Below are 14,635 nucleotides of genomic sequence, written 5' to 3' on the forward strand. Positions count from 1 at the left end.
GGATTTCAATTTTCAGTTTTTTAAAAAATGAAACAAGAACTGAAAGACACTTGGGAAAAAATTTGAGTTCAGAATCCTAGTCCCCTCCCCTCCCAATATTTTATCATTGTCATATTTACACCTATTTGAAAAATATTGAACTACTCTACGTTTATCCTGTCTAAAACATCCAATGTAGTTTTTATGGACACAAAACTTGCTTCTTTTTGCATTTGCATTTGATCAGTTTTCATAACATGTATTAAGTTACACAATTGGAAAACTAAGTTATATAATTGAAGAAAGTTGAGGTTCAAGTACAGCTGACTTGTGAAAAGAATCTAGCTGAACTGATAGGGATAGAAGTGTGGGAACATCCAAAGAGCTGTCTGCTTGCTCTGAGCATTTGAAATGAAGGGTGTCACTTACAAAATGATCTGGCAAGTTGGATATTATATTAAACTAATGAACTAAAAATATCACGTATATCTGTGAAGATTCATTTTATGTGACAACTTGACTAGGTCACAGGGTGACATTTGATCAAACATTATCCTGGATGTGTCAGTGAAGGGCACTTCTTTTTTTAATATATGTCTAGTTGTTGATGGGCATTTTATTTTACTCATTTTTTTATATGCAGTGCTGAGAAATAAACCCAGTGCGCCTCACACATGCTAGGCAAACGCTGTACCACTGAGCCATAACCCCAGCCCAGCGAGGGCATTCCTTGATGAAGTTTCTATTTTAATGGAGAGACTTAAGTACAGCAAATTGCCTTTCCTAATATGGATGGCTCACCCAGTCAATGAAGATATAAGTAGTGGGGGAAAAAACTGAGTAAGGGGGAATTCCTCCTGCCTGAATCTGAACTGGAACTTACTTTTTTTTTTTTTTTGGCCTTCATCAGCTGTCAAACTGAAAATGTAGTTCAGCTTCCCTGGGTCTCCAGCTAGCCCCCTACAGGTCTTGCGGTTTCTTAGCCTTTTTAACCCTGTGAGCCAGTTCCTTATAATAAATTTCTCTCTCCTCCCCATATGTCTCTCTCTCTCTCTAATTATAAATATTCTTGATATCATACGTAATAATACAAAATAATATTACATATGTAATATAAGATGTTAACAATAGAGGAAGCTAAGCGAGGGACATACCAAAAACACATTATATTATCTTTGCAACATTTCTGTGAACCTAAAATTATTTCCAAAATAAAACTATGTTTTAAAAAATAGCACATACTATACAATCCCTCCTTCTAGAACCATTTCTAATTATCATTTGTTTGTATTTATACATTCTGTTCACCACATGTTTGTGATCTTTCCTTTGGGAATTATTTACTTCTTTCTTTGTATTGTTCTGTGTTGAGAGCCACAGCTGAGTTGGGATGGCGCCTAGCATTTTGCCAGAGGAGTGGTTGAGAGGTGAGAAGCGAGCCATTAAGATGATGATAATTAAGTTAAGCAGTGTATAATGCTGTGACTGGATGATGCTGGATTGAAACAGCCTGTGTATTCAGTTGTATATAGACCCCTGCTGTCCGGCAATAGGGCGGCTCCTGCTGCCTGGGGCACCCGCTACTTTTGAGTTCTCCCGGAGTTCCTGTTGAGTTGTTGAGTTCTCCAGGAGCCAGTGGAGGGTGGACAGAGTTCCCAGAGAGTGTGCATGGAGTGCCAGTGGAGTTCGGGCAATAAAGGAGTTCCTGTTTGAACCTACAAGTGCCTTGTGGCAGCTCGGTTATTTTGTGCCCAGCCAGCCTGCGGCAGTTCTGTATTGCCTGAGTTTCATTTTTTGTTTGTTTGTTTTTAAGAATGGAAATGTTTAAAAATGAACCAGTGAAGTCATTTTTTAAAAACTACTGTGGCACTTTGACAAGGTGACTTTTTAAAATCATCCAAATTCCAATATCACTCTGGTGTTTGATTTGATGTTAGTTTTTAGTAGCATGGTCTCACTTGTGATTCTCCTTATAGACCCAAAGATGATTTTATGATGAAGCTCCAAGGATAACACTATGCCATTGGACTAGAAAAATGACCATCTAGTATTTGTGTAAGAATAAGGTGTTTCTGACTGTCCTGGTTCATTCAGGCTGCTATAATTGAATGTCAAAAGTAGGTGGTTTATAAACATTAGAAATTTATTTATCCTAGTTCTGATTGCTGGTCCAAGACCAGCAGATTTCTCTCACCAGATTCAAGGTCTCTGGTGAGAACCCCTTCCTGATCCATAGATAACCATCTTCTCTGTGTCCTCAAATGGTAGGAAGGCCTAGGGAGCTTACTGGGCTCTCTTTAGAAAGAAGACTGATCCCACTCACAAAGGCCCTACCATCATGACCTAATTACGTCCCAAAGGTCCCTTCTCTGAATCCCATCACATTGGGGGTTAGGATTTCAATATATGAAAGGAGGAAGGATCACAAACCTTCGTCTATCACACTGACCCATACATAGCTGAATGATTTATGTCTCTGTGTTGTTTTTGCTCTTTTACACCTGTGTCATAAGGGAAGAAAAAGCTTTTGGTTGTAGTTCTCCAGGAGTTCTGTCCAGTGTAGCAAAGGGAACTAAAGAACTGTCAGATTTTATATCTCCAAATCAAAGCAGAGCTTGCCATTGAGTAATTACAGGGATTAAAAGAACAGATTCCTAAACATTATAGTATATTTTTAAAAATTTAATACTTACTCTCTTTATCCTCTTATTTTCTTCTCCTTTTTCTTTGTTCTTTCTCCTGACATCCAACTTCTCCTCTTTTGACTTTGTTTTAAATTCTCAAGGTACCATATCTTGTCTTTTTTCATTCCAAGACTGTGAACTCTTTGCAGTTGTGGAGAGGATCATTATAAGGTCAAGCACCAGGGACCAAAAGGAGGCAGATAAGCTGCTGAACAAGGCTTTATTGAGATTCACTCCTGGGTGAGACCCGTTCTAACAGAGCGGGTGGAGGGAATCGAGCCCAGGCTCAGCTGGATTTGGAATTTTATTGGGTTTAGGGCTGGAAGGGAGGGCTTGGGACAGGAAAGGGAGGTTTTTAGAGTCCCCTGTCCTCCTAGGGCTGGTCTGGGGATCTTGCTGAGAACTGTGCCCTTCCAGGATTGGTCAGGAGACCCCTGCTGATTGATAGGTGGTTATCACTACTTGTCTGTCTTGTAACAATCATCTTCATTTCTGTGTCCATGTCACCTGGAAGAGTTATCTCCCTCACTTATCAGTCAGGGAGAGTTGTCATAGGCATGTCTTGACTGGAGGTCAAGCTATAGCTGAGCTGTAGCTTGAAATGGAACTTCTGGGGTTTTCCAGTTTCTCCTTCTCCACACGGTTCTTTCCTTTGTCCTCCCTATTGCTTTTCTTGCTTAGCCCTTTTTCTTCTTGTAATGTAGCTGAGGAATGTGCATATTCTAGGATTACTCTGTTCTTTGCATAAGGTCAGTTCTTCTCTTTTTGTTTCTAGAAAAGAATAATCCAAACAAGTGGTTCTCCAATTTGATTAGGCATCATAGTCACCTAGATGGCTTTTTAAAACAGACTGCTGGGCCCAACCCTTTCCCCCTGCATTTCTCCTTCAGTGGGTCCTGTTTTGGGGCTGGAGGATATGAATTTCTAGCAAGTTCCCAGATGCTGCTGCTGTTGATTCCAATGCTGCTGGTTCAGGCTTCACGAATCACTGACCCATACACTACAGAAGCACTAGCTGGCTGACTAATCTCCTGTATGAGGGAGAATAAAAGGCATACTTATATTTAATGTCTAGAACTTAGCCATACAATAAAAATAACAGAATGAATATGCATATTTGTTTTAAACCCAAAGTATAAAGACACCTTTTCTTATATTCAGATTATTTTCATAGACCATAAGTTAAAACTGCTAAAGAAGAGAAAGCTATTGATATTCTATCAGAGTATATAAAAAGGTTAATTATGGCATGCACATCTTAAAGATCCCTTTGCTATGTGAGCCATCTCCAGAAATACTTGCCATACGACTGAAATAGAAATGATTATATGAGTAAATTATCACCCACACTCCTTGCCTGCATTATTTCATACCACAAGCCTTTTCTCTTTTCAAGGAATAATGGTTTTACATTTTACTTTGTGATGGCACTCTAATTGCTAAATATAATAGGAGCATTATGCTACAAAGTTAAAAGATTCCAAGTGAAAAGATAAGTCAAATATAGTAATCTCATCCAGCCAATAATTCTTTAAAGTGTGTTCCTCTTTTCTTTTCCAGCTGTCCCCCAATTGTGAGCTCTCACACAATCAAATGAAACTGACTACCTCAGTGGAGAAAAGCTAAGAGGGACCTTGGAATTTTTCTAGTCCAAGAGTCTGTATGTAGGAAACACTGGCGAAATCTGGTCCATTCCTTGTTTTTATAGATACAATTTTATTGGAAAATAGGCATGCCCATGTTAATTGGGAAATAGCCATGCCCATCTGTTTGCCTATTGTGTGGCTACTTTTACACTATATGATAGTGAAATGGTTGCAACACAGACCATGTGGTCCAAAGCTAAAAACATTTACTATCTTGCCCTTTATCAGAAAATTCTACTGACCCCTCCTCTAGTCCAACCTACTCACTTTTCAGGTGAGAAACGTATCCTGAGAAAGAAAGCTGTAGCTCTGGTTCAAGCATTCAAACAGAAACAGGAGGCAGAAGGCCAGGCATCATCCTCACCAATGCCTGTATGAGCTTTATTCCCCCAAGACAGTCAGAGCTGCCCTTCCTGTATTATTTGAGAAGGGAGCATTGGTGTAAGCTTGCATCTCATTGCAATTTTCAAGGAGCCCCTCTAAATGACAACCCTCTCCCCAAAAGCAGTGAGACAGAAGTGTGTTTTAATGTTACTCCGAAATGTACAAAGCACATTATTAGTAGCTGAATATTTGAGGCTTGTTTCTAATAATGAAAAAATTCATTTTTCAATGATGAGAAAATCTTTAGGATGATTTTGTCTTTCAGAAGATACCTACATTGTGTCATGTAGCTTTCTCAAAAGTATCCAAAGCCTGCAAGAGAATATGTCTGGTGATGGGAATTCTTGTTTTCTCAAGTTGTATTCACCAAACTGGCAAAAGTATAAGAGCATATGTGTACATGTATAAGTTAACATAAGTATTTTTACATAATTCATGTATCCATGTCTAAAATAAAATGATACAATAATGCTAGATGTCCCCTAATCTCTTATTTGCATGTTAAGGAAAGTATATCTGTTCTGCAAACAGGAACCCAAATTCTGTGGTTTCAGGTGAGTGTACAGAATTATATAATGAATTGAAAAGGAGTATTTTCGTGAAAGTACCATTATTTTATGTGTTTATTCATTGGCTTTTTAATGGGTACCTCCTGTGTGCCAGGAACCCCCTGTGCTGAAACAGATACACACAAAGAGGCCAGAGGATCTCACAGTGTTATGCAGGAGGTCCTCATGTAAAGATACCCGTAGTCTTATTAAGCTGTTTCTCTGCTATCTTGAATTGGCATACATCTAATAAGAACTTTTCTCTCTGCCTGGAATTTAGTAAGTATCCAGTAAATCTATGAATAAGTGGGTGAATGAATGGATGAGCAAGTGAGTGAGTGAATGCACAAAAGGCAGAGGTATGAACCACTTTGAGCTGTTTAGAGAACACTTTATATGTATGGAAGATAGGATTTGGGAAAGAAGGGTTGGACATACTGGGAGAAGAGACTAGGGAGGTGGGTCAAGTTAAGATTATGGAGTACCTGCCGGGTGTGGTGGCACATACCTATAATCCCAGCAAATCAGGAAGCTGAGGCAGGAGGATTGCAAGTTCAAAGCCAGCCTCAGCAACTTAGGGAGGCCCTGTCTCAAAAAATAAAAAGGGATGGGGCTGTGGCCCAGTAGTTAAGTGCCTTTGGGTTCAATCCCTGGTACCCCACCACCACCACAAAACAAAAAAAATAAGAAAGAAAGATTATAGAATACCATGTATACTAACCTAGGTATTTTTTTTTTTTTTTTTTTTTTTACCGACTATCAATTTAACAAAATTAGATGTAACTCTGGTGGGAGGACAGGGAGGAGAAATTCTTAGGGCTTGGTGATGATAGTAAGATAACAAAACAGCTGCTTCCATAATAAAACATCAAATGGTAAATATGCTAAGATATTTGAAAGGGGGTGCCTCTCATGTGCAGGTACCAGTGATGGTGCCAACAAGGCAAGGTACTATTCTTTCCCGATGTGTCTTGTAGAGGAAGTATTTGATTTTTTTTTTTTTTTTTTTTTTTTAAATTTTTTATTGTTGGCTGTTCAAAACATTACATAGTTCTTGATATATCATATTTCACAATTTGATTCAAGTGGGTTATGAGCTCCCATTTTTACCCCATATACAGATTGCAGAATCACATCAGTTACACATCCATTGATTTACAAATTGCCATACTAGTGTCTGTTGTATTCTGCTGTCTTTCCTATCCTCTACTATCCCCCCTCCCCTCCCCTCCCCTCCCCTCCCCTCTTCTCTCTCTGCCCCCTTTACTGACATTCGTTTGTCCCCCTTGTATTATTTTTCCCCTTCCCCTCACTTCCTCTTGTATGTACTTTTGTATACCTCTGAGGGTCTCCTTCCATTTCCATGCATTTTCCCTTCTCTCTCCCTTTCCCTCCCACCTCTCATCCCTGTTTAATGTTAATCTTCTTCTCATGCTCTTCGACCCTACTCTGTTCTTAGCTACTCTCCTTATATCAAAGAAGACATTTGACATTTGTTTTTTAGGGATTGGCTAGCTTCACTTAGCATAATCTGCTCTAATGCCATCCATTTCCCTGTAAATTCTATGATTTTGTCATTTTTTAATGCAGAGTAATACTCCATTGTGTATAAATGCCACATTTTTTTTATCCATTCATCCATTGAAGGGCATCTAGGTTGGTTCCACAGTCTAGCTATTGTGAATTGTGCTGCTATGAACATCGATGTAGCAGTGTCCCTGTAGCATGCTCTTTTTAGGTCTTTAGGGAATAGACCGAGAAGGGGAATAGCTGGGTCAAATGGTGGCTCCATTCCCAGCTTTCCAAGAAATCTCCATACTGCTTTCCAAATTGGCTGCACCAATTTGCAGTCCCACCAGCAATGTACAAGTGTACCCTTTTCCCCACATCCTCGCCAGCACTTGTTGTTGTTTGACTTCATAATGGCTGCCAATCTAACTGGAGTGAGATGGTATCTTAGGGTGGTTTTGATTTGCATTTCTCTGACTGCTAGAGATGGTGAGCATTTTTTCATGTACTTGTTGATTGACTGTATGTCCTCCTCTGAGAAGTGTCTGTTCAGGTCCTTGGCCCATTTGTTGATTGGGTTGTTTGTTCTCTTGTTGTCTAATTTTTTGAGCTCTTTGTATACTCTGGATATTAGGGCTCTATCTGAGGTGTGAGGAGTAAAGATTTGTTCCCAGGATGTAGGCTCTCTATTTACCTCTCTTATTGTATCTTTTGCTGAGAAAAAACTTTTTAGTTTGAGTAAGTCCCATTTGTTGATTCTAGTTGTTAACTTTTGTGCTATTAACCTAGGTATTTTTAATAATTATTTCAGCAATTCCATGTGTCAGTCCTGTGATAGGCTCTGAGGATATATGATTTGGCTCCTGCCCATCTGAACTCTACAGTTCTCACTGAAGCAATACATAAGAAATATTCAAAAAGTGTTAGGCATTATTATTATTGGAGAAAAGTAATTGAAAGTGTCATGAAGAAATACAGAAGATGAGGAGGACCAGAGTGAAATGGTAGGCAACCAATAAGACTTGTAGATTCCAGGAAGGTCCATCTAGTAGAAGAGTGGGTGAAATTGAGGTTGGAGAGGAGGCAGAGGTCAGGTCATGGAGAGTCTTTTGCATCATTGTAAAATTTGGGGCTGTGGCCTAAAGTCAGTAGGAACCAACTAAGGTATTAAGTTTGGGAATGATAAAATCAGAGTCTTGTTTTTATAAGATGAAGAGACATGGATGAATTCAAGAGACTATAGAAATTGAATAACAAGAATTATTGATTGATTGACTGTAAAATGGAAAGAAAGTTAGAAGATGTCTCCCAGATTTCTGGATTGAGCCACTGAATGAAGAACGTATCATTTACTCGTATAAGAACATGAGTTGAACAGCAGTGTTTCAGGAGCAAAGATGAGAACAGTTGAAGTTGAGGATCAGAAGAGATGGCTACGGAGCTCATAATATGAATGAACATGGAACCTGGGCATGGATGAGATCGCAAAAGAAATGTATAATGTGAGAAAACAACCAGGATGGAACTCGGGGGGTGGGGGGGTAGAAGAGGAACCCAGAGAATACTGAGTAAGCAAGAGAGGTCAAAGCAACTTGTTAAAAATAGGAGACGGTGATGTCATAGGAACAAGAGAGGATAGGGAGGAGAAAGGAAGAAGAAGGAGGACATGGTCAGTATTGTCAAATGTGTCTCTGTTTTTTAATAAGGACTGGAAATGATCCACTGGATATAGCAATTAGTAGAGCTCTGATCAGGGCCATCTAAAACTCTCCTAGATCTTGAAATTGCTTGTTTCTGGAGATCCTACCCCATATTATAGCAAACATTGAAATGCAACAAATTCCACATTAAATTGTTTCATAAAAGATTTAAGGTATTAAATATTTCCCTTTGAAACTATTACTAATTTTTTCTAGGGTGTGTGTGTGTGTGTGTGTGTGTGTGTAATTAAGCCCATTCATTTTTCTTTAGATCTCAACCATTTTGTAGTTTTCTTAAAAACCCTGAGGACCTTCACTCTTATTAATAGTAACCACATTCAAAGAAAGCTACAGTGAGTTATGGAGTGAATGAGTGATGAAGCAGACAGTAAGCATGGACTTCTCTTTCACAGATACAACTAGGAAAGAACAAAAAGGGAGAGAGACCAAGAGTGCTGCAAAGTCAAGGGAAGGTCTGATTTATTTAAAATTAGAGCTCTTCACATGGATTGGAAGAAAATAGCAAGACGCAAACACCAAAAACAGGTTGATAATTGAGGAGAGAGAAAGAATATTTGCTCAAAATGCTGTTTGAGGAGATAAGCAAATAAGAAGAGATCTAGAGCTAGGAGTATAGATCAGTGGTAGAGTGCTTGCCTAGCATGTAAAAGATCCTGGGGTTAATTTCAACAACCTCCCCCCCCAAAAAAAAAAAAAGAGAAAAGGGATTTAGATTAGTTGATTTCACCTTTTCTAAAGTCCTTCTCTGTGTCTAGATGAAAGAAGGACAGGAAATAGATTGATGTGCACCTGATATCTATTGTTAATGATGAAATGTTAAAATCAAGTCTTCTTCAAGTAACTCCAGCACCACCATTCAGCACTGTTCTTCTAAAGATCTGGGACTACAGTGAGAACACTCTTACAGCAGTTAACAGCTCCATAGTTCATAAATAACCCCAAACTACCCTGTTATGAAGAGTGCTATAGAGATGCCTATTGGGGTTTGACCCCTGTATTTTTTTATGAGCAAAGAAAAGGCAAGTATTCTCTGGGAGTAAAATGCCCACCTATGTCAAGTGAATTGATTTGTCAAAAGCACCATCTGGTAGATGAGTTGATTTACACTGACGAGACAGGAGGTATATGGAAAGTGCATTAACTCTTTGGGGCCACTGGGGCAGCATTAGTAAATCATTGCTACAGTACTAAATGGTTCTCCTAATGGCCCCAAAGAGTAAATGCATCCCCCAAAGAGTCTCAGATGGCCCCAGGTGGTCGTTTGCCCTCTGAGAGTCAGGATGATTACAAGTGCTTTTCAAGAGCTAAGTCAGTGGCCCAATTTCTACTTTACAGATAAGGAAACTGAAGGGTATTCTAGGCCACTTGGTGCCAGTTAATAACAGAGCTTAGATTAGATATTAGCCAGCTAAGGTGGCTAGCTAATAATTAGCGTTGCTGCTGTGATACCAATAAGAATTCTAGTGATCATGTCAGTAAATGTATGTCATTCAAAATGTGATCATTCACAGTAAAATAACCCACATTTATTCCCATGAAATGGGAATTATTCCTATTTGGTTGCAAAACAATTGACTAGAATGTTCTTTTACAAAAACATGATTTTAGTTGTGCTTTTTGATGTTGTTAGGTTGTTGTTGTAGAAATAGAAATGAAAACTCAAGTTGATAAAGAAGATAGAAAGCCTTTCCCTAACAGCTGTCAGGAGTGTGTCTCAAGTTTGTGTGTTTATCAGACTTATACATTAAACAAATTGGATCAGCTTCGGAGGTGTTGTTCAATAGGCCATGAATGTTTCTGAGCTAAAAGGGACATGCAGATCCTCTATGAAAGGGTGCTTATTTTACAAGTGAAAAAAAATGACTCCAATGTGGCCTACCCAGGTCTTTTGTCTTAAGCTTAGGAAGTGAGAAAGCCCTGTTACCTGAAAAAACATGGAAAATAGGTCAGGGGCTCCCAGAACTTCAAGTCTGGAGGGGGGAGAAAGATATCATTATGCTATCTTTATCATTATTATGACTCAAGTTTGTCATTTTTATTATGAGTTTGTGTTAATAAAAGGCCACCAATTCTTTGTAAAACATAGTTACTAGGCATCCCCACCTTAAAAAGAAAAAACATGTAGAGGGGGAAAAAAAAGCAAGAAAAAATAGTTATCAAATGTTAAGCATGTAAAGCTTGAAGCAGAATTCTGTTCCAGGACTTATCCACTTTTAATCCTCAAAGCTTACTTTGCATGGCTGAAGGCTTCTAGGAATTTTGTAAGTAGATGTGTAATTGTGAATTTCTCTAGAAAGAAAAATAAAATCTGCAACAATCAAATTGCATTCCATAAACACAATTAACTCTTGATATGTTTCATCAGGCACCCTTGTAAAATATGAATGTGTTACTATAAATCTTACATATAAGTGATGGTCTGTGTAATTCTTGCATAAAAATGGTAGTTTTTTGGTCAGTGGATCAAAAATCAGGGCAGCTCAGTGTTCTGAGATTACATGGAACAGGACATTGATTTTGTTTTGTTTTGTCTTTTCTTGTGTTTGGTGATTAGATTTAAGACATAGATGCCAAAATAGTCTGTTTTGATCAAAATTAAGGCTTTCCCTGTTGAAGTCTTGGCTGAGTTCAGTGAGTTTTGCAAACACAGAAAAAGCAAACTTGAGTACAGGCAGAAGGGAAATCTAAAAAGGAAATTGATCTTTCATGACTAAATAAGAGATACTTATGATTATTAATCAAAATAAGGCTATGGGTGAAACAATTATAATTGCAATCAACTCTTAGGGAATTTGGGACTTCTCAAATACCTATGAATGAAGAATAGTTGTTAATGAGTTTATTCATTAAAAATAATCCCTTTCATTTATATTTTCTCTTACATATTACAAAGTTCTTTCACCTAGTAAGACCATGTTTGATGTTCATAACAAGTGTGAGGTGGGTAGGGAAGGTACTATTTGCCTATTTAACAGATGAGTAAGTTGAAGCTGGGACAGGTCCAGAGCTCTTTTCACAGATAACACTGCTTCTAAGTCCCATTAGCAGTCCTTTTGTGATATATAATCACTGCTTTGCTCAAGTAAGGGCCAAGCCTTCAAAAGTGCTTGTCATTTAATATAAATGTGCCCTGAAAGTATAAGGAAGTATGCCAGTGACATACCTTTATGAAATTCAAACAGATTATCTTTTTGTTGTTGTTGTTTAGCAATTAACAGTACAATAAATTAAGAGGAGCACAGATCAAACATATGTTTTCAGTTGATTGTTGGGATACAAAGAGTGCCATAATTAATGAATTTGTTAATGGTTCTTCCCACTTTGCTCAGTGCCCAGTTGTCAATGCCAATGAATTTTGGACTTGGGCCATAACATTTATCTGTTTCTCCAAAAGCCAGTTTCTTTCATATTCAAGCTAAGGATACCAAGTAGCACAGTGCACTTTTGCCAGCCTGACGGTGGTTCTGAATGCCTCCACACTGGTGCTCCCTAAGAATGGTAAAACATTCTTTACGTGCCAGCTGTCTTGTTCCTTTGATCCCCCAATTTGCATATGGTACGTTACTGAACAGGAGTTTTTCTTTCTGTTTCACCAAATGCAGGTGTGCAGTCATTCTAAGAGCATTCTCAAGATCAGCTATATAAATTGCCCCCTAGGTCCAAAGTCTGAAAAAAAATAGTTTTTCATTAAAACAATTAAAAAACCTACAATGTTTGTACTTCACTTTTTCAGTCTTCTAAAAGTCTTCCTTCTGCCAGTAGCAACCTCACAAATGGCATCATTTGTGGGAAGAGTTGGCAATTATTTTTCTAGCCTGTGTAGGCTAGAATGTGGGAAAAGAACTTCCAAAGCCATACATAAATAATGAGATGTATTGGCTCACTTTGCTTTCTGAAAAATACCAGCAAATTTATCCTTCATATTTACCTTTAAAATCTTCCGGGATACTTAGGAAGTTTTGGACTCTTATCTTCTCATGCATTATTTTTCTCCTACAGCCGTTTTCTATAAAATGCACTTATTTCACTCCAACAACACCAAACTGAAATACTTGGATGGAAAAAAAAAAGTGTTTCTTTCTTCCTCAGTTACATTTATGTGCACAGATTTTAACTGGGTTAAAAGACACTATGCATCCCTGGACTTTACAGAAAGTCTGAGCTTATTAAAATACAAAGTATCTTTAGTCTTAATTCAGTATGGTTGTAACCAGAAGTCCTAAGGATATATGAAAGATCAAATATTTACCCTATGTGCAAATTAGATCCCAATAATAACGGATTACTTACCCTAGAGTTCAGTTAAAGTGTCAAAAATCATATTACATCTCATATAAAGAAAAATACGTGGGGCTGGGGCTGGGGCTCAGGGGTAGAGCGCTCACCTCGCATGTGTGAGATGCTGGGTTCAATCCTCAGCACCACACAGAAATAAATAAATAAATAAAATAAAGGTATTATGTCCAACTACAACTAAAAAAAGTTAAAAAAAAAGAAAAGAAAAAATGCATGATTTTTCACATATTTTTCATTGTTCAGATTTCACCATCAGATACAAGATGATTTTAACATTGTTTCTTATTAAATATAAATTTTATTGATATGAATTATTACTTTACACCAAATTCTCAACATCATTAAATTAAAATATTAAGAAGTAACACAAATATTTTTTCTAAGTAACTCCTTTCATTCTTAAGCTTTGTTTAAAGCTTTGGCTAAATCCTTGAAAAACAAAACTTTTTTTCTGCCTTTAAAAAAATTAGCTCCCAAATTAAATCTTATAATACACTCATGATTGTTCAACTTTTATAGAAAGGAAAGAAAAAGCAGTATTGTCCTTTCTCATTGCTACAAATCCATAAGTTGTTGCAATAATGCTTAGATCAGAAAGCAATACCTTCTTTTATATTATATAGTGTCCTGTCGGCTGTGCTCAGATTGCCAGCCTCTCCCTACCTGCCCCAGCTACTAGATGGATCACTCCTCTGGTTGTTACATCAAGAGCCAGTGCTGGTAAAGTGGGGGACACTGACACAAATGAACTCATACACCAACTTTGGGCCCAGACAGATTTGAGAGGGTTCTAGTTTTCATGGGCTTTTCAGAGAAAACAAAAGAAAAACCAATTTTGTGCCATAGGCCTGGGCAGTTTTTCCAAATTCTTTCATCTTAAATATGCCTTCTGATCAGCCCCCATCTTTCTGTTGATCAGGCCACTGGGAGAAACACAAGGATTTTTGTAAAATGGATTTGTCCTTCCAGGAGACTGCATTCCAGGTATGAAATTATAACCCCATAGCCTTTCCCAAGCCTACTAAGGCACCTTCCCTCACTGTCCTTCTCTGGAGCTCACTCCCACATTCCTTTTACGCATGGGTCTTTTTCTTATCTACTTTAAATGGTGCCAACTTGCTTTCTTCAGCAAATTGTTGGTGCTAAATAAATGGTGTGATTTATAGTAATAATGGTGATGATAATGAATCTTAAAACACCTAACTAATCCCAGTGAACTCTCTGTGATGTTAAGGCTGTGGAACACATGGTTGACTAACAGTGATAATGACTGAAAGTGAGGTGATAAATTACTATGCAGATTGTCAATGGCTTAAAATTGTCTCAAAAGGAGGACATTTCATCACAGACCAATCCCAATTAAATAATATACGTGTAGCATTACAGATACACAGGAGTCTATGTGTATGTGTGTGTGTGTGTGTGTGTGTGTGAGAGAGAGAGAGAGAGAGATTTGTTTTCAATAACTTGCTTCATAAAATACAGGGACACCAAGCAACTTAGACAAACACTCCTAAGGTCAAGGGCCATGGGAGGTAAGAATTAAGGTTGTGTTTGCTCTTTCTTGAATGTTGCATTGTTCCTGAGTCTGTAAGCATAACTTTAGAGACTCCACCAATATAAACACAAAACTACCTAGTTATGAGCCTATGTTTACACAGTCTGGATCAAAAGCACAGACACTTGGGTTCATTTGCATTTGCTTGCCAAAACTGTCCTGATTCTTTATTTAAAAAGGAGCAATAATTCATATTATGAATCCATTTATTCTCAAGGTCAGTTTATATTTACAAATTTTATTTTAAAAAGCCTTCACAGTCTTTACCGTTGCCAGCACTTTCTTTTCTTTTGAGTTGCATTGTTCTTTT

At 37.9% G+C, this 14,635-nt stretch overlaps 1 long non-coding RNA gene across 1 annotated transcript in view; it reads right to left on the reverse strand.

Moving 5' to 3' along the window:
* Positions 1–2,866: 2,866 nt before the first annotated feature.
* Positions 2,867–14,635, reverse strand: part of LOC114106036 (uncharacterized) — a 52,936-nt gene continuing 41,167 nt past the window's right edge. Inside the window, exon 6 of the long non-coding RNA XR_003585137.3 lies at positions 2,867–3,694. This is a non-coding gene — a long non-coding RNA (uncharacterized lncRNA). The remainder of the gene's footprint in view (positions 3,695–14,635) is intronic.

This window comes from Marmota flaviventris, chromosome 1, assembly GCF_047511675.1.
Source record: "Marmota flaviventris isolate mMarFla1 chromosome 1, mMarFla1.hap1, whole genome shotgun sequence".
Lineage (NCBI taxonomy): Eukaryota > Metazoa > Chordata > Mammalia > Rodentia > Sciuridae > Marmota > Marmota flaviventris.